We start from the raw sequence: 24,048 nt of genomic DNA, 5'->3' as shown, positions 1-24,048 counted from the left end.
TACAAGGGCTTTCTGACCTCCACTGGAAAGCCAATCACATAACATGGCCTGATCTCTGACCTCCTGAAAGCAGTCCGATTGCCTAAATCAATCATTGTGTGTCCATGTAAAGCCCACAGGAAGCATTATGATTCAATTTCTCAAGGCAATGAAAATGTAGACTCAGCGGCAAGGACGGCAGCCAATCAGCCGCCAAGTGATCAGTTTGACATGTGTATGTCAAATATTTGTAATCCAAAGCAGACTTATGGGACTTACAGTCGCAGGCCACAACGAAGGAGAAGCGTGAATGGACAAGGGCAGGGTGCAGAATGAGGGAATGGGTGCAGTGTGGCCCCAATGGTAAACCCTGTCTACCACGATCTTTATTCCCTTTCTATGCCAAAGTAACACACGGTAAGGACCATGTGTCAAAAGTGGGGATGTACAACAATATTTCAACACGCTGGTACAGAAAGGGATTTACTCATTGTTCATAATAAAAATGTGAATAATCTGTTATCTGTGCCACTAATAATGTGGGGAGGGGAATACAAATGAATCAGGCAGAACACCCCCCAATCCCAAAGAAACTTTGAACATTCACAGATGGAGTTTATTGAACTAACACCCAGCGAAGGGAAAAGGCATTGTTTGGTAATAGTCGATGTTTTGCCAAGAGACGGAAGTGCTCCCACGTCTAAACAGGATGCTAGTGCGGTAGCCAAGGCTTTGCTAACTGAAATAATTCCGAGATGGGGCATCCCTGAAAGTCTAAGCAGCGACAATGAAATGCCATTTATAAATATTGCCCTACAGCAGATCAGTGATTACTTGGGAATAATGGTGAGGCAACATTGTGCCTACCACCCAGCGAGCGGTGAGGTAGTGGAAAGAGAGAAAACTACCCTTAAAAATAAATTGGCAAAATGTTGTGAGGAACTAAAGGTGACATAGACAAAGGCATTTCCAATTGTGCTAATGTATATGAAGGAGAAGGAGAGTAAATCTTAGGACGTTTGAGATTTTGTTTGGAAGGTGTCCCAATACAGGAATTGGCCCAAGACCGATTGTAAGACAGATAACAGACCACTGTGAGGACGAGATGTTATGTTACGGTATAAAACTCTCCACACTTCTGTCTCAAATACAGAATCAAAAGAAGGGCACCCAATCAGCAGAAGGGAAGATGCATAATCGGGAACCTGAAGACTGGATAGTGGTGAAAGATTTCAGGAGCAAAAGCATGAAGGCGAAGAGCTGGCTGGGACCGTTCCAAGGGCTCCCTACAACACAGATAGCTGTTAAGATCGCCGAAAGAGCCACGTTGATACACGCCAGCCATTGCAAACATGTAGCTGACCTTGAGGAGACATCGGACAACACCGGATCCAAATAAGTGTAAGTAGTGATTAGAAGATTCATAGAAATATGGGGCTGCATGGCAGGACGAGTTGTGAAGGCAGGGGTATCTGGGGTACAACCGCAGACGGTAATCTTAACCAAGGATGTTAAGTTGACCTTTAAATGCCACCCATGCCCGTTTGGTAACCAGGACGACTATAAATAAGGCAATAAATATTTATGCAGAGATCCTTGTGCACCCAGTTACTGGCACTGAGTAGTATCCACCACGGCTACAGGTACACCTGACACGGGATATCGGTTTCCAGTATCAAAGAAGGAGGTGCCATGGCAAGGGTAATAATAATCAAGATTCAGAACAGCGATGAGGAAGCCTGGTGATGTGGAATAGATAGACCCTTCTCCGATATCTATAGACAGGTGAATATAGTGGTACACACCCCACCCGAGATGCAGTGCAGAAGGTCCTCCAAGAAATAGTAGCTCCTGGACTCGAAAAGATGAATGTCCAATACCCGCACTGCAGATGGGCGGAAAGGCCTTTTCCCAGCTGACAGAAATGGAAGAAAGAAAGAAACTGATGTGCAGCTAAAATGATCACAAATGAAAAACGTAAAAGTGGATTCATTGAGAAAACATACAGCGCCATATTTCACTTTCCGTGGAAGTCTACTGTTAAGGACTCAGTGCTCTCACTGCTGTAGCAATGGGGGATTTCCTCTGACCGTTTATGTTGTTGACAACCTTCCCAAAGCAGGGAATTTTGTATGGAATTGGCAATTAATCGAGTATTGTCACAAACAGGATTCAGACTAGCATAAAACAAAGAAGTGTGAATCCTGGAAATCTGAATCAACAACAGGAATTGACAGAGAAACACTGCAGGGCCTGACAGCATCTGTGGAGACAAAGAGATTTAATGTATCATATCACAGATTCAGGCTACTTATGCTTTTTATTGTTTTATTGCCTGGGTAATTGTCAATTTCACTTCGTGAAACAGCATACTTACCAGAATCTCTCATTAGCTGACAGACGTCATCTGTAAAAATGCAAAATTCCTTTATTAGCAGTAATACTGTTGCTGTTGCCCTGAGTTGGTGAAAGGCTGGCCTTCATGACCTTTTTCTTCTCCTTTCTGTCGATGAGCAGCCATGGTGAATGGAGAATTTCTGTTTGTCTCCCTTTGTCTCTCTGTACCATCTCACTCTCTTCTACATTCTCCCACTCTCTGTCTGTCAATATCCCTCATTTTTCATTTCTACTCTTGGAAAAGTGTTAAAATCGGAGTCTGTTCCGTGGCTTTCTCCTCCCCGCCCGGCCAGAGTGTGTAGAACTGGGCTCACAGTCTCTAAGTAATGTCTATGTTACTTAGGTCTGAGATCAGGTGACATTTGTTCACTCAAAACGTTATGATCTTTTACAATTCTAAATAGTATTCATAATAGAACAGAAAAAAAGCAGTTTCACTCCAATTATAGGATTTCTATGATGCCATTGCCGTTTGCCTAAAATCAATGAATGGTGACAGCAGACAATGAGAGCCATTATCTCATTGGATGCATTATTACTAAAACATTGTCCTGCAAGTCTGCAGTGTCTCCTGCGTCTCTTCATTATTCCCAAAAAAAACTTGAAAAGACGGATGGAGAATAATAGTAGAAGAGATAGACAAATCCTTGTCGAACAGAGTAAAAAGAACTCTGCGTTGAATTAGTAGGATAGAACATAGATTAATGGATCCACATCAGGCGGTAGGGCTTGGTCGCACGAAATAACAACGGACTGAGCTCAAACAGGAGAAGCATGCTGAACTATCACTTTCGCGATGTTGGATAAACAATACGGCTTTTACAAGAAGTTTAAACAATTACCTTTCAATGTACAGAACATTTGACAGCATTTGACACCATTAACGCCTGGTTATTACCATATGCTTTAACTGACGAAACTGCAGACATTGTTCTTCAAATCAATAAGGGCATTTAATGAAGTATTTGATCACAGTTAATCGGACCACCTTTCTGTAATAAAGCTGCTCGATGAGAATTTATATCAACGTCTGCTTGTGCAGGAAAGAAGTTCACAGCTGGTGACTCTCCACTGAAAATGTACAGGAAGAGGCAATCTCTTCTTGCTTTGATTTCAAACGGATGCCTTCACCTCTTTCACCTGACAGGATAAACAGTATGCGTTCATCATCCCTGGGCCGATTTACCGCGTGAATATGCACAGAGGAAAACTCATACCAAGAGACCAGGGTAATTGTGGTGAATTTACCAGGAGTGGTGTGTGAGTCGGTGTTAACAGTCGGCAGTAAGGGCTAAACCATTAGCACTGACATTGATCCTTGTACCAACAGCTCCTCACTCACTTTCTGCCTCATTCATCACAGTCATCATTGACTTTCAGTTTATCCTAATTTCCCTTCGAAACTTTACACTTGTTCCGGATCACTTTCGGGTATCCACTTGGGAACTGCAGCCTTTTCAAACGAAATTCTGGAGAATGCACGTCTTTGGGATAGGCTTCACTGCCCAAAAACAATTACTCAAGAGATTGAGATGGTAAGTTACTTTACTTCGTCCTCGAAGTGCTCAACACAGTGATACAGTCATGATGTCGATAGGGATGGAGTTCCAAGAATTAGACATAGCGACATTGAATCAACAGCAAGATCGTTTCAGCTCTGAAAGGCGAGATCCTTAGAGGGGATTTGCAGTGACAATTTATTCGTGTATGTGCTACCATGGCTGCCAGAGGATGAGGTGGAGGCTCGTACAATTGCAACATTTAAGAGGCATTTGAAATGGTAGATGAGTAGGAAGGGTTTGGAGGGATATGGGCCGTGTGCTGGCAAGAGGGACCAAATTGGGTTGGAATTTCCGGTCAGCATGGACAGGTTTGAACGAAGGGTCTGTTTCCCTGCAGTGCATCTCTATGTCTCTCTGATTCCAGTTGGATGCAATCAATCACTGGATTCCTTCTGGCAGAACCGGGTCTGTGCTCTCTGTGGAAGCAGAAAATGGTTTTCATTCAGATTAGCCACAAGAAGAGGAGAAATAAATCTTCATTTCCTGACTTGGAATTTTATCCAGGCCTGGGTGATTCAAACCCAGACTCTGAAGCAGGGACTCCACTGAAGTTGACAACAACCCTTTCGACCGAACCTGGACAAACTCTTGTGCCTGTCGTTCTTTGTCCCCACATTTTGAAACACCGGTCCTTGCCGTGGGTGGTGAAGGAGCTAACTACTGCCTCGCAGAAAAACCGTGGGGTCAGAGACCCGATCGATCTCTAATGCAGCGGGGATTGCATTGCTCAGAACAGATGTGTTTGCTGTGTGGGACTGAAACTGAGCTCGATCACACACAGATACTGTGTAACAGCTGCCAGCAGATGTGGAGACGGTTGGGATGGTTTCATTCGCACTCTGGGAAAAAGACTGGATCCTAAATTCAGGGGAGCTAAGTGTCACAGATAGAAGGCTGAAAATTGGTTTGGGAATGATATGAGTCATGATCGAACGGCGGCAGACCAAATGGGCTGAAAGCTCTAACTGTCCTCTAATGCATTCTGGCCTCTGGCCATCCAGTATCTAACGAAATAGAAACAGAGTTAATCGTGCATTTCGAAGTCCTCCTCTCATAACTCGGCGAGGTGAGAGATGAAACAGTTCTGCTATTAAATTTGGAGGCTGGGAGAATGTTTGGAAACGGAGTAATAAAAGATAAACTGAGTATAAAGTTGAGAGTCAGGAGATATTCAATAAAAAGGTAGACGGAGACGGACATGGAGAAATAAGTGTCACTGGTCCTGAAGACTTAAATCGGTTTTCCATTCCAAGATTCTACCAGACCTGCTGAGATTTTCCCGCAATTTCTTTTGTTGGTACTGAAACAGAAGGGAGAAGTGTGATCCTGGACCAATCAGCTATGTCTGCTCTGTGGACGTTTGAATTCCCTGTTTGAACAAATCACTTGTGGCCCACACGGAAACCTCACTATCCTGCATCACCCCCATCCGTGTTACTGACAATAAGCTGTTCATGACGTAAACCCATATGGGTGCACAACAGCATCATTTACCGAGTGAATTGGGAAAATTTCAGGGAGAGTTCCATTCGGTTTCCATCAGAGCATTCTCATTCAGTTAATTCTATTGCAGCACCCTTTGACATGCAGCTGTCACTGTCATGTGGCCATTCGCATTCGACGTCTCTGGACATTTTGGTTGGGGCACGTTTGGAATGGTACCTCACGTTTTGGAAGGGACATCGTTTAAAGCATATTCGGCTGAACTGATAACCTTGTCTCTTGCACCTGCAGTACAGTGGAGACAGTTTTCACTCAGAATCCAAGAGATGATCAAAAACGGAGGAAAAATGTGTCAACAAAACCTGCCTCAGCGAGCGAATTCGCTTTTGCAACATTAATGGAGAGCGGCATACCTATTAACAAACAACAGCGCCCTGCGTGGGTCTCGACCCCACACCATTGAGATTAAGGTCTCAAGCTCTACCGACTGAGCGAGCCAGGACAGGATTGATGTTGGTTAATTTATCATTTCATACTGAGTTTAATTCAGCTGAAACGGCAATTTTCAAAAATCTCGTTCATTCCTCCCCATTGCAAATAACATTTTTCAAGTCTATCAATTTTCAGATTTATTCCTTTAGACCATTACAATCCATTTAGGCCTTGCCCCGGGATTTACGATTCTCTGTTAATATTTTCATATTTTGACCCTGATCCTTAGGTCGCCGAAGTGATTCCCAGACAATCTGGCAGACTGCAAATCAATCGGGAAAACACCTCAGGAAACCAAATCATTTCTGATTAGAGTGTAGGGAATCCCATCTGCTGAAGAGATACAGTCCTCACCATCAACACTTTCTTTGTTCTACCTGCCTACAAAGTTTACCACTTCTCATATTCGAGGCAGGAATTCTGACTATAAAATGTTTTAAAAACAGGAACAATCTTCTGAAGCCATTTCCAATTTGAATTAGAATGTTTTACCTTTTCACACGGTAACAGCCGTTCCTGAGGAAGGAGTTTCCATGAGCTGTGTCCCAGGTATGGGCAGGAAGCCGCTGACTGAAACCGCAGTGGCCCCTTTCTGTTGGCAGCGGGGGCTTGTAGAGAGTGGGGTCACATTCTGCTGCACATGACCGTTTCACTCACTGCGGACTCAGGGTCAATCATGGATGACTTCTCGTGGTTGTATTGTCAGAAGATGGTCGATCTCAATACTTAGAGTCATAGAGTTATAGAGATGTACAGCTCTGTGCTGTTTTTCGGCTAGGAGAACCAACATTTCGACGAAATGCTCTGACCATTTGAGACACAGCAACTGGCAGCAAATTTGTGCGTGTACACATCCAAACGCACAGCGCTCGAGAGGACAGCGAAAGTTCTTGTTGAAAAGTTCGGTGACGCGAGGAAGATGGTTTGCAGACTTTTCCTCACCTGTCTGGGTGACATTCTCAGCGCTGCAGAGGTTCCTGCGAAGCGCTGCTCTCATATTTTGGTACGAATTCATTTGGTTTCATTCCAGCTGCTTCCGTTTGTTGGGATTGCAGATTGGGTCCAACGGACAGGAATAATGTGGACAGCAGTAGTTCTCATTATTTTAAGAATCAGTTGCTCATGTACCCGTGTTTACCGCAGAGAGGGTGAGAGACCCGAGGAGTAACAAACACACCCATAAAACAATATCAGGACCTGTGTAGTTCTGTCATAAAAAGCTGCCTGCTGTTGTTCTATTGCAAAGTTGGGTTTCAAACCCACGACGCAATAAACATTGGACCCCAAACCCAGCACATTTAACCTCTCTGGATTAGTGGTGCTGGTAGAGCACAGCAGTTCAGGCAGCTTCCAAGGAGCAGTAAAATCGACGTTTCAGGCAAAAGCCCTTCAGGGAATCCAGGGTTTCGCCCGAAACGTCGATTTTACTGCTCCTCGGATGCTACCTGAACTGCTGCGCTCTTCAGCACCACTAATCCTGAATCTGGTCTCCAGCATCAGTATTCATTGTTTTTACCTACATTAAACCACTCAGCGACGCTCCCTGACGATAACTAAGCGCCAAACCTATCAAGACTAATGTTTCAGCATCTCTTCACTTCGGGCAATTTCCCCTGGCACTTTCTTTGAATACCTTCGCATAATTAAAAAGAAATTACAACGATTTGAAAGGTTTGCACAGTGTGGACATTAGCGAGAAGCTGAATATTCTTCGACAGTTTTCCCCGGAGCTTCAGGCCTGAGGGATGTCCTTGGAAAAGTTTACAAAATAATGAGGTAGAGGAGCAGAGAACATAGTCAATCTACACTTTTTCAGAAGTCACGTGAGTTTAAAGCGAGATAGCATAGGTTTAATGTGAGAGCAGTACAATTTGAAAGGGATGTGAGCGACACTTGTTTTTAATACAGACATTTTTGTGCATGTCGAATAAATTGCCAAATTTAGTGGCAGGGATTGGTGCACTCACAATACTCGAAAGGCATCTAAATGGGTATACAGACAGGAAGTGTTCGGAGAGATAAGGGACAAATATTGGCAAATATGTTTAGATTAGTTACGGTCATCTGTTCAGCAGGTGCTAGTTGGATAGGAAGGTTTGCTTCCGTGCTCGGCAATTCTGTGACACTCCAGTACCTGACAACAGTTTGAATAGACCACTTGCAAAAACGCATGCTGTTTGTTACTAAGTCAGCGTGTTTGAATTTTATTTTTTTTTGAGGCGTAATGTTTTGAAATGACACAGAGAGGAATGTTTTCCAGACATTTACAGACAATGATCATTCTCCTTGATACATTCCCAAGTTCTCCATCAAATAATTTCGTTGACTAAAAAAAACCTCACAAATCGTGTTGTCCCATCAACTCTCCAGTGAAACCAAAACTGACAGCTCTTAACGTGGACCAGGTGCAAAACTCAAAAGGCAGAGTCATTATCAGACACACAAACTCATTACTTCTGTCTGTGAGGCAGTGCGAGACGTGTATGTCCAGAACTGCTCACACAAATAGCACCGAAGCAATTCCAAACGGAGCTTCCCGACATTCTGGAGATTTAGTGCATTGCCAAGTAACAGAAAGTGTTCAAGTAACATAAAACATAACAGAAAAATGTACCATGCAAAGTGAATATTACCAATTATATTCTCGATTAAATTAGCTCAACAATGCGTTGGTGCCTCCACCTGATCGAGCGAGCTAATCTCCAGCCACCCTCACCAGAACAGTAATTAAGGATATGAGAGAAATATAACAACGTTTTACGTTGCGATTGCCCAACTTTTAGCCACAACAACAAAAAACGAGGGAGCAGATTCAGTGCAGGATCTGGCTTCACAACAGCGGTGAAATAACGACGTCCACTCACTTTTAGGGAAAACTGTGAACAACTCACATTGTCCAGAATATGAATACACAGCGCGGGCTGTTAAGTTCCCATATTCTATTGCTGCCCCGAAATTCATACGAAAATGTACCTTTCAAAAAGAGCGTTTCTGGCTGTGGAATGACAGTGACAGCTGTTTCCCCTCGCTCTTACTGCCGCCCTTGGTAGTGTAGGGGCTGGTATTCTCATCTTACACGCGGTAGTTGAGTGTGCAATTCTCTATTGTGGAAAAGCGGAGTGTTTTGGAGCAGAAAGATGTGAAGTTCGGATGCTTCTGGAGTTCTTGTTGAAAAGTTCGGTGACTCGAGAAGATGTCACTTGTCTGGGTGACATTCTCAGCGCTACAGAGGTTCCTGTGAAGCGCTGCTCCTATGTTTTGGTACGAATTCATTTGGTTTCATTCTCGCTGCTTCCATTTGTTGGGATTGCAGATTGGGTCCAACGGATGGAATCCGTAGATATGTGCCCTGCTTCCAGGAATTGTCTGGCTGTCTTCTGCTTGCCCTGTCCTATTATTGTTGTGCTATTCGAGTCGAATGTGTGGCCCTTGCCGTTTGTACGTTTTGCGACTAGGGACTGCTGGACTGACGCCCACACAAATTCTTTGCCAAGAACCAATATCCACACACCTTCATTCGCAGATGCATGGCACACAAAGTTCGCAGCGAGGATATGCTTTGATGTAATTTTTAAATCATGCTTCCCTGTATTAAAAACAAATTCTGGAAAACGATATCCAGATTCTTCTGAACACTCGGACTTATGACAGCACAGAAACCGAGAGCCTCATTCAGACAACAACTCACGAGAAAACAAGGCCCAATCCGCATCATGTGCAGGTCAAACGTGGTTGACGAGATTCCATGCAGGGACTGCACGAAACAAGACAAAGGAGAAAGAGGCTGACAACTAGAGAGCTGCATTCGTAATTTCACCTGGACTGTTAACGCCGCGGACAGCTGTTCCTTGCAGTTATGCACAGAATATTGAATGTCTCTGATTCCAGGGCTTGGAACTCGGATGATATGACCGTCTGCAGCACTGGTTACTTCTTTGTGTGAGGTAACCCCTGATGGAACACATGTAACACTCTATTGCTCATTGAGAAATACATCCAAAATAGGAGTTCATAGCAGCATTTCTGTTGTCTTTCTGGTGCTGTCCCTGACATGCCCTGTGGCACTGCACTTATTCTGTGATTCCTGAGGGTTCAGCACATGCTTCCACGATCATGGGCAGTAATCTGCATTTTCGCTTCAATAACAGATGTGTGAAGCGGAGGTCCTCCATTCTCGATTCTATTTTTCTCTTCTTATGCGCAACTGCAATACAGTAAAGGATTAATTAATATTGTAAGATGATATACAGAGGCCTGTGAAATACCGAAGTTTTAATGACATTTATGCAATGGTTAGCGATTACCTTGATTCAGGAAATAAGGATGTAAAGTCTGTTTGGCTGGAGTTGAGGAACAGTGAGGAATGAACTCACAAGCTTGTGTGGTTTACAAGCCCACTCGCAGAAACCACAAAGCGAAATAAATCGTACAAGGAAAAAATATTGTGTGTGAGTAACAAAAATGGCAATAGTCATGCGTGATGTTAACTTCCCATCTAAAACTCCCGGTTCCATTATAAAAACGTTTGGAGAACCACAATCAAAAAAATCCCACATGTCCCATAAAACATCACGAGGGATATCTTGGTAATTGATTACTCTACTGGTGACTTAATTTTCCTATTTTCTTGGAAACCATCTCTTTAATTGTAAGCATCAGAAAACGCTTTCTTTTGCCAGCAAGAAATAAATATGGGATTAACCTTTGTTCGTTTCATGTATAAGAACACTGAGACTCCTCTGCACTGCACATCGTTTGCGTTTCTATCGATTTTAATAGTAGAGTGTCTTTTGATTCTTCCCAACAAAGTATATGATCTCGCATTCCCGACATGAAACTGCATCTGCCAAGAATACTCCAATTGTTGGCGGGAATCCTGAGGAACAGAATGTACATGTATTTGGAAAGACAAGGACTGATTCGGGACAGTTAACATGGCTTTGTGCGTGGGAAATCATGTCTCACAAATTTGATTGAGTTTTTTGAAGAAGTAACAAAGAAGATTGATGAGGGCAGAGCAGTAAATGTGATCTATATGGACTTCAGTAAGGCGTTCAACAATGTTCCCCATGGGAGACTGATTGGCAAGGTTAGATCTCATGTAACAGCAGTGGACCGAACACCAATCCTTGTGGTAGGCCGCCAGTATCTGGACACCAAGAAGAACATGTTCCATCAACTACAACACTGTTTTATATTGGCAAGCCAATTATGATCAAAGCTGCAATCTCTCCCACAATTCCAGTCCACCGCATTTTGTATAATAGCCTATTGTGGGGAAACGTATCGAACAACTTTCTGAAACCCATATACATCACATCAACCAGTTTACTGTCATCTCCCTATTTGGTCACTTTGTCAAAAAAATTAATACGAGTCGTTAGGCAAGGCATACCCATCACAAAACCGTGCTGACTGTCCCTGATCAGATTATTATTTTCCAGATGGTCATAAATCCTATCTATAATAACCTTTTCCAACACGTTACCAACAACTGCAGTGAGACTCACTGGTCTGTAATTACCAGGGTTGTCTCTACGACACTTTTTGAACACGGGAACAACGTATGCTATGCTCCATTCCACAGGAACTATTCCTGTAGACAACGATGATTTGACGATCGACGCCAAAGGCTCATCAATCTCTTCCCTTGCTTCCCAGAGGATACTAGGACAGATCCCATCCAGCCCAGGGGACTTGTCTGTTATCACACTCTGCAGTATTTCTATCACCTAATCCTTGTGAACCTCAATCTCTAGTACTCTGGACGCAAGTATCTCAGTATCTTCCTCGCCAACATTTTCATTTTCTATAGCGAACACTGTCGAAAAATAGTTATTTAGCGATTCCCCAATCTCCTCTGACTCCACACACAACTTCCCATTATTATCCTTGATTGTCCCAAATTTAACTCTCGTCATTCTGTTAATCCTGACATACCTATGGAAAACCTTAGGGTTAACCCTGATCCTATCTGCCAACAACTTCTCATGTCTCCTCCTGGCTCTTCCCAGCTCTCTGTTTACATCTTTCCTGATATCGTTGGAACCCTCGAGCGCTCTAACTGAGTTTTCACATTTTGTCCTAACATAAGACTTCTTGTTCTTCTTGACCAGGGATTCCACTTCCTTAGTAAACCACGGTTCACGCGTTCTATATCTTCCTCCCTGCCTGACAGGTACATACTTATCTCGGACACCCAGGAGCTTTTCCTTGAATAAGCTCCACATTTTAATGTGCTCACCCCCTGCAGTTTCCTACCCCATTCTACGCTTCCTAAATCTTACCTCATTGCATCGTAATTTCCCTTCCACCAGCTGAAACTCTTGCTTCGTGGAGTATACCTATTCCTTTCATTCACGAAAGTAAACCTGAGAGAATTGTGATCGCTGTCTCCAAAGTGCTCACCTACTTCCGAATCTAAAACCTGGCCAGGCGCGTTACCCAGTACTAAATCGAAAGTGGCTTCGTCCCTTGAAGGCATGTGTACGTACTGTGTCAGGAAGCCCTCCTGCACACACTGGGCAAAAAATGACTCACCTATCGTACTCGTACTGTAGTGATCCCAGTCAATATTTGGATATTGTCTTGAGTGTTCCAGAGTTTTTCATTGTCCCAGAGTCCAGATGAAGTTTGCATTCCTCACGTACGTGAGCGAGAATGATTTCAATGTCTCAGATCAGTTCCTGTCCCGAGAACATCAGAGTCAATGTCCCGTCCTCTACTCGGTCGTACAGTTCACACTTCTTCATTCTCCTCTGATTCCATTTCCCAAAGAGTTTATCAAGATTTACAAAGCTGGAGCCTAAATTATATGGTTTGCTTCCTAAACATTTTTTCAACTGCCAACTGACAATATTTTCACAGTATCTCTTCACAATCCTCTGGCTTGCACCATGTCCAGGGATGAGAAGTCCCGTTTGGTGGAGAGATTCCCGAGGCTGATGAGTTTCACTTTGGAACAAAGATGGTTAAGTGGCGATTTCCTGCGGTTGTTTCTAATGATGGAAGAGGGAGCGGTGGGGAATGAGCACTTTGACGAGCAGGAGGAAGTGTTGCCACTGACCCGAGTCAGAGAACAGAGGACAGGGATTAAAGGAATCTAATGAAAAGCAGCACTTCTGCTCAGGACGTTCAATAACAGCTGCAGAAACCCGATGTGTCGAGCAGTGTATCTGGAAAGAGAAACAAAGATAATGTTTTAAATATGGAACATTTCTGATGAAGAACTCGAGTTTCCCAAGTCTAATCAAATTACCGGCCTGGTTCACAAAATAGTTTTTCTGAACTTTGAGCGAAAATTGTACCAGCAGGAAAGCATTCGTAACGTAGTCAGCAGGATTCGAACCTACGTGGGGAAACCCCAATGGATTTCTAATCCATCGCCTTAACCACTCGGCCATGACTACAGACAGCTCAGCTGGGTTGAGCATTGACCAAATCAGCCGTAATCTCATTGAAAGCTGCCGTTGACGTGATAAGCTGAATGCTTCCATTCTCCTCTCCCACCTCTGCTGTGAATTGTAAGGTGCGAGGCACCAACGTAAAGGAAGAAAAACACAAAGTTAGGAAAAGATATTTGCAGCCAAATTGAGTCAAAATTATTGATTGAAAGGACAATCCCACTTTGGCAATTTGCTAGATCTCTTTGCAAACATGACCAGCAGAGCTGATCAAGAGAGGTATTGATCTGTGTGTTCTTGGACATGAAACAATCCAAGGTTAGTGACATATTCATTTCTTTTTCTGGCGAAGGAGCTGGTCTTTCCATATGCTCACAATGAAAGAGATTTTTCCCAATAAAAGACGGCAAATAAGTCCCATCTCACGCTGACACCATCGTGAGCGCTGCTGTTTCACAATACCACAGAGTCAGGGTCAATTCCCGCCTCATGCAACTGAATGTGTGGAGTTTGCACATTCTCCCCGTGGCTGCGTGCACTTGCTCTGGTTTTCTCCCATAGTCCAAAAATGTACCGGTTAGGTGAAATGGTCGTGCTGAATTGACGTGGTGAATGGAGAGGAATGCATTTGGGCTGGGGCGGGTCGGTGTGGAGTTGCTGGGCCGAAGGACCTGTTTCCATATTGTAAGTATTCTAATCGACGGTAATCAATGGCCAAGGTATGACCCACGTTGTTCGATGGGGCATATATGACTTTTCGATTGTTTTTCTTCAAAGTTTCTTTACAATTCAAACGGGAGTGGAAGAAGGGAAATGAATGTCTCCCATAATTCTTGCCTTCTTTTAGCATTCACAGGCGGTATTTTTCCTGTACGTTTTTTTTAAACTGTGGTTACTGTTAATGTTCTTGTAAGCTACACCGGCTGGTTTCCTCTTTCCTCAATGTTCCTCATCTCTACCCAAACACATTTTCCATCCTTATCTCCTGAATCAATGTAATTTCTAACCATTGCATAATTGCCACGGAAACTGGGCTTTTCACAAGCCTGTGTATGTCATTTTCCAATATTAATTGATCGTTTACTGTGTTGCAATTGCGCATGTGAAGAAGAAAACAGAATAGAGGCAGGTGGTCCTGGGTTTCAAACGCACGTAATTGCAGCTAAAACGCAGATTACTGCACACAATGCAATCACGGAAGCATCCACCGAATCGTCAGGAAGCACACAATAATTACAATGCTGGATGTCATGTCAGGAACAGGACCAGAAACACAACAGAAATACGTCTCTTGGGTACTATTTTGGACGCTTTTCTCAATCAGCTATCGTGTTTTACATATGTTCCATCGGGAGTTACCTCACACAAGGAAGTAACCAGTACTGCAGATGGTCTTATAATCCGAGTCCCAAGTCCCTGAGTCAGAGAGACTCAGTGCCCTGTGTGTACCTACAAGGAACAGCTGTGCATGGGGTTTATCGGGTAACTGAACTGCATGAATGCAGCTCGATAGTCGCCTGTCTGCTTCTCCTCTATAGTTTTCTGTGCAGTCCCTGCGTGCAATCTTGTCAACTACGTTTGTCTGGCACAAGATGGGCATTGGTCGTTTGTCTCTGAGAGAGGCTGTTGGTTTATGTGTTGTCATAATTCCGAGTGTAAGGAGGAATCTGGTTGTCAGTTCCCAGAAACTGACTTTAATAAATGGAAGCGTGCTTTGTAACTTGCCGCGTGGCATATCCTCGTTGCGAAGTTCGTGCACTGCGAATCACGTTGCGGGACAATCCAATTTTGGCAAAGAATTTGTGTGGCAGTCACGAGTTGCCACGACCAGCTATCCCTAGTTGCAATACGGACAAATGGCAAGAACTGCAAATTCGATTACAGCAGCACAAGGTTAATGTGACAGGGCAAACAGAAGGTAGCCAGAGGATTTCTGGGTGTAGGGCAATCACCCAAGGTACCTTTTCATATGAAAGTCTGTGCATCAGTAGAATCTGTAACCCAAGTAGTCTATGTTGGTTCTTCATATTCCAGACAACTTGTGTTATTCCACGTTTATTCTGAAAGTGAATAGACATAGTTATTTCACCGATATTTCGAAAGAAGATCCTGCATTGAATCTGTTCGACGTTATTTGATGCTGTGGTGAAAAGGTGGGCAATCGCGATGTGACACGTTGCTATTCTTTCATTTCCTTCACTACTGTCCTGGTGAGGGAGAAAGGTGATCACCGGGGCATTGATGGCCTAATTTAATCACGGATACAATTGGAAATGTTCACTCTTATTGGTTCGTTGTTGTTCTGTTTTGTTTTATGATACTTGAGCACTTTCTGGGACTTGGCAATAAACTAAATCTCCAGTAGGTTTGGAATTGCCTCGCTGTTACTTGTGCGAGCGGTTCATGTCAGAGACGACTCACAGTGCATCACAGACAGCACTTAAACTTTGGTGTGTCTGATCATGGTACTGCCTTTTCAGTTCTGATTCTGTTCCACGTTAAGAGCTGTCAGGTTTTGGCTTCGCTGGAGAGGAAAGTGGGTAATGCGATATGTGAGGTATTTTTCTTTAGCCAAAATCTTTGATGACGAACTTGGGAAAGTGTCAAGAAGAATGGTCATTGGCAGCAAATATCCGGAAAACCTTCATCTCTGGATCGGTTGGGCCCATCCACCCTCCAAACAAAATAGCCAAACTCGCTGAGTAACAAACATCATGCTTTTTTTTTTTTGCAAATGGTGTATTCAAACCGGTGCCGGTGGCTGGAGCATCTCAGAGTTGTCGAGCATGGAAACAAATCCCGCGAGCCAACTTGCCCTTGCTAAACAGGTTACCGAAATTAATCCATACATATCTCACAATATTTGTGCGTTATCTCTCCGAGGTCTTCCTGTCTATACACCCATTCAGATGCCTTTGAAATGTTGTGAGGGCACCAGACTCTGCCACTAAATGTGGCAATTCATTCCACACACAGAAAAGTTCTGTGTGAACAACATGTGTCCAGCACATCCCTTTTAAATTTTTCCTCTCTCACATTAAATGTTTGCTATGTAGATTTGAACTCGCGTGTCTTGTGAAAAAGTGCTCCCTGACTATTTACTTTGTCTGTCTTCCTCATGATTTTATAAGCTTCTGAGAGGCCATATCTAAGCCCTGAAGCTCCTGGGAATCTGACGAAGCCTACAGTTTCGTTCTCGCCTCCAAGCAGTGCAAACCTTGCAAATCCTTGTAAAGGTTTTCTAAACGTACCCTTGAAAGAAGTGTGTCCAGCTGCAGCACTTGCTTGACCGCGTGGTCACTCTGGAGCTGCGGGTGGACTCACTATGGAGCATCAGCAATTCTGGAGAGTTATGTTGCCTCCCAGGTGCTCAGGCCAGGGATGTCGCCCATCGGCTGAAGATCATTCGAAAAGGGAATCGTGAACAGCCAGTTGTCTTGGTGCATACAGGCACGAGATGAGGACCTGCAGGGAGAATTCAGGGAGCCAGGAGAGAAATTAAAAAGGAGGACCTCAAAGGTAGTAATCTCGGGATTACTGCCGGTGCCATGTGACTGCCAGCGTAGAAATGAATAAAAAAAGGCACGATGAACACGTGACTTGAGGAATGGTGCTGCAGGGCGGGTTTCAGATTTGTTGGACTGTGCGACCAGTTCTGGACAATGTGGGACTATAAGAAAATTGACGATCTACATCTGAACCAGACGGGAACGAATGTCCTTTCGGGAGTTTTTCCTACTGCTGTTGGGGAGGTGGCAGGGCGCTGGGAACAACAAGATTAAACAAGTCGGCAGTGAGGTGGAAACTGGAAACGCTAAGAATCAGGAAGATAACATTAAAAATGGGAAGAGTAGGCAGAGAGCAGATGAATGCAAAAGAACTGGTGACCTGAAATGCATCTACTTTAATGCATGGAGTATAGACAGATGAACTTAGGGTTTAGGTTGATGCCGAGGAATATGACGTTATTGCGATCACAGAGATTTAGTTGAAGGAAGGGCATGGTTGGCAACCAAATGTTCTAGGATATAGATGCTTCAGATGGGACAGGGAGGGAAGAAAAAGGGGAAGGAATTGCATTGCTGGTCAGAGATGATATCATGGCTGTGCGAAAGGAAGACACCATGTAAGGCTTGGGTCGTGAGACACTATGGATGGAGCAGTGAAATAAGAAGTGTGAGGTTAGATTTTTGGGGCTGTATTACAGTGAGCGTGAGGTGTAAGAAAAACATAGTTAAACAGATCATGCAAAGACGTAGAGGCAATTCTTTAGTTTTGATTGGAGATTTCCGTTTTCCCAACATTGTCCGGGATACTCTTAGCGTCAGAGGTCTGGATGGTATACCATTTGTAAGAAGCCTCCAGGTGAGTTTTCTGCGGCGGTATATCAATAGTCTGAGGAGGGAATAGGCCATATTGGAACTGATATTGGGGAATAAGCCAGGGCTGGCGATAGCAGTTGCCGTGGGTGATTTCTTTGGGAAGTGTCCAATATTCTGTAAGTTTTAGAATACTCATTGACGAAGATGAGAGTGGTCCTGAGGAAAGAGTACTATCCTGGGACAATTATATCAAAATTATGCAGGAGGTCGGAAATGTGGATTGGACACAGCTATTTGTAGGAAAGTCCACAGTTCATATGTGGCAGGCTTTCAAAGATAGGTTAAATATAGTGCAGGATAGGCATGTCCCGTTGAAGGCATAGGATTTGAAAGACAATATTCGTGAACTGTTGATGACAGGACAATTGTACGACTCGCCAAGAGGAAAAGGGAAGCATACATAACGCCTCGGCAGCTAAGAACATAATGGTCCCTCGAGGAACATGAGAAGAGTAGGACAAGTCTTAAATGAGGAATCAAGGGGGTTAAAAGGGGTCATGAAACAACTTCACGCTAGCACAATTAAGGAGAATCTTAAAGCCTATTATTCATATATAAGAAGCAAGCGGGTAACCAGAGAAAGGATTGGTCTACTAAAGGAAAATAAAGGAAGGGTGTATGTCGAATCTGAGAGACTGGGTATGATTCTGAATAATTATTTTGCATCAGTGTTCACTGAAGAGAGGAATATGATGAATATTGAGTCTAGAGTAAGACATTTGATTAGTCTGGATCATGTTGACTTAAGTAGGGAAGCTGTGTTGGGCAGGCTAGGGGTAATTAATGTGGACAAATCCCCAGGAACAGTTGGGATCTATCCCTGGTTCCTGAGTGAGGTGAGAGAGGAAATAGCTGGGGCCCTGACAGATATCTCCGTGGCGAACTTCAGCACAGGTGAGGTTCTGTCGGACTGGAACGTTACTCATATTGTCCACTGTACAAGAAGGATAATAGGGATATTCCGGATAACTACAGAACAATGGGCCTAACATCAGTGTTGGGAAAGTTGCTGGAGAAGGTACCAAGAGATAAGATCTATTCATATTTAGAAAATAATGTGCATATCAGTGAGAGGCATAGAATTTTTTGGTAAAGTGCCCAAGTTGATAGATGAAGGAAAGGCTGTTAATGTCATATACATGCACTACAGGAAGGAGTTAGATAAGGTTCCCCATGGTAACCAAATACAGTACGTAAAGTAACATGGTGTGCAGGGTGTTCTAGACAGGTGGATAAAGAATTAGTTGAGCAATAGGAGGCAGAGAGTGGCAGTTGAATGGAGTTTCTGGAAATGGAGAAAGATGACCAGTAGTGCTCCACAGGGGTCAGTGTTGTGGCCACTGTTGTTTGTGATATAGATAAATGTTCTGGAAGAGAGCACTGTTGGAATTATCAAAAAGTTTGCAGATGACACGAACATTTCTGGACTAACAGAAAGTATAAGTGACTGTTAAAGAATACAGGAGGATACTGGAAAGTTGGGCGGAAAAGTGGCAGCTGGAGTTCAAACCAAACAAATGTGAGGTGACGCATTTCGATCGGTCTAATTCTAGATGGGGTTATACAATGAAGGAAGAACTTCGGGAAAAAAATGTTGATGGACAGAGAGATCTGTGAGTACAGGTCCATTATACACTGAAGGTCGCTGCACAGGTGGATAGAGTGGTCAAGCAGGCATATAATATGCTTGGCTTCATTGGATGGGGTATTGAATAAAATGGCTGGCAGGTCATGTTAAAATTGAACAATACATTGGTCTGGCCACACTTTGAATACTGTGCAAATTTCTGGTCGCCACATTACCAAAAGGATGTGGACGCTTTGGAGAGGGCGCGTAAAAGGTTTAAGCGAATGTTGCCTCGTATGGAAGATGCAATCTAGGAAGAGAGGTTGGGTTGTTTTGTTTTCATTAGTAAAAAGGAGTTTGAGTGGGACCTTTTTGAGGTTTACAAAATCATGAAGGGTACAGACAGGATAGATAGAGAAAAGTTTTATGTCCCAGATTGAAGGATTAAATACCGAGAGGTCACGCTTTCAAGATGAGTGGTGAAAAGTTTAAGAGGGATAGAGTGGGTGGTGGGTGTCTGGAACGCGTTCCCAGCAGAGACGGGAGAGATAATCACGGTAGATACTTTTAAGATGCGTCTGGACAGATGCATGAGTAGGTGGGGAGCAGAGGGACACAGGTGCTTAGGAATTAGGTGACAGGTTTAAACAGTAGATTTGGATCGGCTCAGCCTTGAATGGATGAAGGGCCTGTTCCTTGTCTGTACATTTTCTTTGGTCTTTCTTCTTAAATTACTCCAATTTCATTGCATAATCTGCGAGGTCTAAGTGCCTGAAGTGAATCGATGCTGAAACACTAGTCATAAAAATTCTGAGTGTGGGCTTTTGTGTGGTAGCGGGATCGAGGGTTTTAAGATGCTGGATTTTAAGCTTCAGTTTCTATCGAATCGTGGCTTCAAATACCAGCATCGTAAGTGAGCTACTATGTGGAGATGTATGTGAGTGAACTGTACATGTGTGGATGCCTTTTAATTTGAGTGTTTGCAGCTCCTCAGTGTGCTTACCCTCTCGGTGATAAAATCAGCGACCGTCTCTGAAAACAACGCAAGTTCCTGCTGTCCGATTTATCCTCATATCCCGTCGATAGCTTTGCTTTTGGATATCTGCGTTGCCAGTTTCTGTATCTCAAATAGTTAGCGCAGTTGGCTGAAATGTTGGTGGTTCGAGCCCACCCAGGGAATAAGCCTCAAATATTTCAGCACAAGCATTCACCCCGATCATGTATTGACATTGGAACCGGGAAAACTCATCCATGATTCACCCCAAGTCCGCAGGGAGTGAGACGTTTACACGCAGCAGAATACGACATCACTTTCTCCAAGCTCCCGATGCCAACAGAGAGCGGCCACTGCAGCTTCAATCAGCGACTTTCTGCCAAGCCATGGGAAACAACTCGTGGAAACTCCTTCCTTAGTAACAGCTCTTTCCGTGAGAAAGGAGAAAAACATTCACTTTAAATTGGAAAGGGCTTCAGGACATTGGAATGTTGCTCCAGTTCTTGGAACGTGTTATAAATAAAACTCCTGCCTTGAAAATAGGAAGTGGTAAAAGGTTTTAGGTAGAAAGAACAAAGAAAGTGTTGATTGAGACAACTCTGTCTCGTCAGCAGATAGGAAATGCCCAACACTGTAAACGGAAATGATTGGATTTCCTTAGGTAACGTCCCGACTGATTTACGGCGTGCCAGAGTGAATGGAAATCACATCAGTGATATAAAGGTGAGGGTAAAAATATGAAGATATTAAGGTTGTAACTTAAATCCTGGGACAAGTGCTCAATAGATTGTAATGCTTTGAAGGCATAACTGAAGTGAAAGGTGTGAATCATATTGTGATTAAGAGGAATGAACTGGATCCTAACAAAGTGCTGATGAATTATGCTCGCAATGTAATAGCAAACTAATCCACAGTGCACCGTGCTTGGTTAGCTCAGTCGGTACAGTGTGAGATGCTTAATCTGTGGTTGGTGGGTGCAATCCTCACAATGGGCGCTTTCACCGCTTAATACAATTCCGGCTCTTCTTTCCACGTGCAGTATTGCAACCCTTCGCAGGGGAATGTTCTTGCTGCTTTCATTGACACATCTGTCCGCCTGCTTTTGATCACACGTCGGTTTCTGAGTGAACACTATTTCCATTTTACTGGAGACACCAGAGACAACTTTATCAGTGCAGCCGAAAATACGATGAATGATGTCCGTTTCAAAATGTAAGGTTCCAAACCAACCGTGCACCAACCAAAGTGTTCAAAGGCACGGAAAGCGAATGGCCACTTGCTCGGGGTCTGACAGAGACGGATCAATGTCACATGGGTACTGAACCAATTTTTAGTGATTCAGATTGTTCTGATGGAAACCGAAGGGAACTCTCCCTTAACGTTTTGCAATTGTTCTTCTTGTGTTTAACGTAATGAACAGTATATTGTCAGTAACGAGGGTGGAGGTGCGGCAGGATCGTGAGGTTTCAGTGTGGGACATAGACACAGTAAGTCAAATATTCCCAGAGCACGGGAGAGCTGTTTGGTCCAGGATCACTGCCATCTTCTCTTACTAAACCAACAAATGACATTATTGGAAAATGCTGGTAGCATCTTGGAAATATAAATCGATTTAAGACTTCAGGACTAGTGACACTCCTTTTCCATGTCCATCCCCACCTGCGTTTGCACACTCTTCCTTTTTATTGAATGTCTCCTGACTTCCAACTTTATATTCAGCTTCTCTTTTATTACTTCCTCTCCAACCATTTTCCCAGTCTCCGATTTTGTATCAGAACTGTTCCATCTTTCACATTGCCCAGGACTTCGAACTGAACAAATAACTCTGTTTATATTTCCTTAGATAGCAGATGACCAGAGACTGGAAGGCAGTGTTGTTCCGAAATCTCATCCATGATTCATCCCGAGTCCACAGGGAGCAAGACGTTTACACGCAGCAGAATACGACACCATGTTCTCCAAACCGCCGATGCCAACTGAAAGCGGCCACTGCAGCTTCAATCAGGGCTTCCTGCCAAACCCTGGGACACAGCTCGTGGAAACTCCTTTCTCATTAACTGCTCTTCCCGTGGGAAAGGAACAAAACTTCCATTTTAAATTGAAAATTCAGGAGATTGGAAGGTTGTTCCTGTTCTTGGAACGTGGTATAAACAAAACTCCTATCTTGAAAATAAGAAGTGGTAAACGTTTTAGGCAGGAAGAACAAAGAAAATGTTGATTGTGAGGACTCTGTCTTGTCAGCAGATGGGAAATTCCCAATACTGTAAACAGAAATGATTGGGTTTCCTAAGGTAATTTTCCGACTGATTTACTGCTGCCAGAGTGAATGGAAATCACTTCTTATGAAAATATTCGGGTTGAATCTTAAATGCCGGGACAAGTGTTAAATAGATTGTAATGTTTTGAAGAAATAACAAAAGTGAAAGATGTGAATGATGTTCTTTGTGATTGGGAGGAATGAGCTGGATCTTTGCAAATTGTTGTGCCAGGTGAATTATGCTCAGAATGAAATAGCAAACTAATTCATCGTGTGCCAACCCTGGATATCTCAGTTCGGTGCAATGTGAGGTGTTTAATCAGGGAGTCGTGCGTCCAAGCCCCATAATAGGCGTTTTCACTGTTTAATCGAGTTCCAGCTCTTCATTCCACATGCGGAATTGCAAGCCAACGCTAGTGGAGCATTCTTGTTACTTTCATAGACACATATGTCCTCCTGCTTTGATCACATGTCGGTTTCTGAGTGAAAACTGTCTGCACTTTACTGGAAGCGCCAGAGACAAGTTTATCAGTGCAGCTGAAAATGCTATGAATGATGTCCATTTTACAACATGAGATTCCACTACATCTGTGCACCAACCAAAGTGTTCAAAGACACAGAACAGAACGCGAATGGCCATTTGTTAGTGGTCTGACAGAGACGGCGTAATGTCTCATGGGCCCTGAACGACAATTAACTGATTCAAAATGTGCTGATGGATCGGAACGGAGCTCTCCCTGTACATTTTGCAATTGTTCTTGTTGTGTGCTCATGTAAGTTTATGTAATGAACAGTTTAGCGCCAGTAACGAGGATGGGGGCGGGGAAGGATTCTGAGGTTTCAGTGTGGGACAGACGTGATCTGATCGAACGGGTAAGTCAAATATTCCCAGAACATGTTTGGTCCAGGATCACTCCCATCTTCTGTTTCAGAATCAACAAATGAAATTGCTGGAAAATCTCAGCAGGTCCGGTCGCATCTTGAAAATGAAAACCGAATGAGATTTCGGGACTGGTGACACTTCTTTTTCCATCTTCATGTCCCTCTGTCTTTCTACAAACTTCCTTCTTATTGAATATGTCCTGACTTCAAACTTTATATTCAGCTTCACTTTCATTGCTTCCTCTCCAAACATTTTCCCAGTCTCTGAAATTGTATCATGCTTGTTCTATCTCTCACTTTGCCCAGGACTTACAACTGAACAAATAACTCTGTTTCTATTTCCTTCGATACCAGATGGCCAGAAATTGGAAGACATAGGAGGACGGTTAGCGCTTTCAGAATATCTAGTCTGCTCCGCCATTCGATCTTGGCTAATATCGTTCTTAACTCCATTCTCCAGTCCTCTACCTGAACACTTAATCCCCAGTTTTAGGATCCAGTCTTTTACCCAGAGTGGGTCCTAATCCGTCCCAAAACCCTCCACATGTGTTGGCAGCTGTTACACCGTGTCTACGTGTCATCAATCTCAGTTTCAGTGATTCTGGCAAACACGAACTGTTCTGAGCAGCTCGATCGGGTCTCTGGCCCCACTGTGATCCTGCGGGGGAGCAGTAATCATCTTCATCTCCT

General features: G+C 43.6%; 1 long non-coding RNA gene and 1 other non-coding gene across 2 annotated transcripts in view; both read right to left on the bottom strand.

Moving 5' to 3' along the window:
- LOC148136736 (uncharacterized) overlaps positions 1–24,048 on the bottom strand; it is a 480,264-nt gene that overhangs the window by 381,527 nt on the left and 74,689 nt on the right. The gene's annotated exons all lie outside the window — the stretch shown is intronic.
- Positions 13,201–13,282, bottom strand: trnas-aga (transfer RNA serine (anticodon AGA)). Its single transcript has one exon. It is a non-coding gene; the product is annotated as a tRNA-Ser (tRNA).

The sequence above is a fragment of the Chiloscyllium plagiosum genome, unplaced genomic scaffold (assembly GCF_037043375.1).
Source record: "Chiloscyllium plagiosum isolate Xiang-an unplaced genomic scaffold, Cpla_swu_hap1 HiC_scaffold_45, whole genome shotgun sequence".
NCBI classification, from domain to species: Eukaryota; Metazoa; Chordata; class Chondrichthyes; order Orectolobiformes; family Hemiscylliidae; genus Chiloscyllium; species Chiloscyllium plagiosum.
Note: the sequence above shows the minus strand (reverse complement) of the source record. Positions and strands in the feature narration are given on the sequence as shown.